The sequence below is a fragment of the Nothoprocta perdicaria genome, unplaced genomic scaffold, assembly GCF_003342845.1.
Source record: "Nothoprocta perdicaria isolate Ctin4 unplaced genomic scaffold, notPer1 scaffold_2, whole genome shotgun sequence".
Classification (NCBI taxonomy): Eukaryota; Metazoa; Chordata; class Aves; order Tinamiformes; family Tinamidae; genus Nothoprocta; species Nothoprocta perdicaria.
Window position 1 is genome coordinate 415242 of NW_020455204.1, and position 1877 is coordinate 417118.

The following is a 1877-nucleotide window of genomic DNA, read 5'->3' on the forward strand; positions in this document are numbered from 1 at the left end:
TATGCGTTCGTATATGCATACATATATATGGTACGGGTTACACGTAGCTCCAGCCGTTTCGCACATTTACGGCGGGCTGTTTTTCCCTTCGTTCCTGCGTGCTGGGAAATCCCTGCCGGCCGCCCAGGGGCCCCGAACCGCCTCCCGGCTCGGCCCGGCTCCGCCGCAGCGTTTCCCGACCCGTGACAAACCCCACGCGCGGCTCCCCCCATTTGCGCGCAGTGCCCGCACCGGCTGCATCGTGTGGTCCCGAGGGCGAGTCGCGGGGACTGAACCCCAGCTCCACCGCCCCGCACCGCGGCCTCCGGCCTCCAAATAAATCGCAAGGAAAAAGAGCAAACCGGCTAACTTAGGGAGGGACCTAGGCAACGGGTTTTCTCCTCTTTTCTGTCCCTTGTTCTTTCTTTCCTTTGTGTGTTTCTTTTTGATTGTTTTGTTTTCCTTTCCTTATTTATTCACTTTTAACTTTTCTTTTTTTTCTTTCGCGTTTCTGTCTTTCCTTCAGTTTCTTTCTTTTCTGTCTTTCCTTCAATTTCTTTCTTTTCAGTTTTTCTTTTTCCTCCTCTGCTCTATTCTCTCTTCTTTTCTTTTCTCGTTCTTTATCCCATTTTATGCCTCTTTTCTCTTTCTATTCTACCTTTTTATTTTACAATCTTTATTACCTTCCTTTTCTTTTCGTTCTCTCTGTCCTTTTGCTGCCGTTGTTGCTTCTTTTTTTTTCCTCCCGTGATCGTTTTCTTTTTCTTTTCTTGTTTTCTTTCTTTTTATCTCTCTTGTTCTCATTTTCTTTCTTTTCATTTTCCTTTCTTTCGTACTCTTTTTTTCTGTTTCTTTTTCTCCCCTTTCGCATTTTCTCTTTTTGCTTTCCTTTCCTTTCTGCTGCCTCTCCTTTCTTCCTTTCTTCATATCTTCTCTTCTTTTTCCTTTTCCTCTTTCTTTTCATTCTTTCTTTCTTTGTTTTATCTCTCTCTTCCTCCCTTCTCCTTCCTTCTCTTCTCTCCAATTACATTTTATATTTCTTCTTATTTTTTCTTTCTACTTTCGTTCTCTCTTTCCGCTCTCCTTTTCTATTCCTCACGGAGTCTTTGTTTTTGTCTCTTTATTTTTATTTTCTCTCATTTATTTTAATCTCATTTCTATTTTTCCTGTATTCCTCTCCTGTGCTTTCTCTCCTTTCCCAATTAGTCTCATGAAAATCCGCACATAAAAATCAACAGCACCCGTTCTGCGGCGATGCCGCCGCGAGGTTCCGGGGTCTGTGAGGCAGTTTCCGCGGTGCGGAGCAGGATGCTCAGGGAAAAAAAAAGGGGGGGGGGGTGGAGAAAAAAAAGGGAATGGAGAAAGGGAAAAAGATAATTACCAAGATGCTGCTAGAAACAGCAATGCAGGAGGGACCGAGCCCCGGACGGCCGTCACCTGTGCTGGTGTTGCCGCCTTCCTCCTCCTCCTCCTCTCCCGCACGGGCGCCGTTTTACTGGCACGGAGCCACGCAACAAGACGCGGCGATCGGCGTCGCSGTTGCCCGCACGAGGCCGGTCGGTGCCCGCCGCGCTCGCCCCGGGACTCGCGGAGCCCCGCGGACGGGCTCAGCCGCTGCTGCCTCCGCCGGCCGGGGGCCAGAGCAGCCCCCGGCCCCTGCTGCGACCCCCGAGCCAGGAGACTCCCGCATCGTGCCCCAATCCGCGGCACCTGCAGTTAACGAGGGGAGAGCCCACGGGTGGCGCAGCTCCGCGCCCGCGGGACGGCCGCGCGCTCGCAGCCCTCTCGACTCCTGGTGCCGGGCAGCCGAGTCGCTCCTGCAATCCGCCCGCTTCAGATCCCGCTTTATTCTCCTAGTGACTCGAGTTTTAGGGATGTTGCCGGTGCCTGACTTAAAG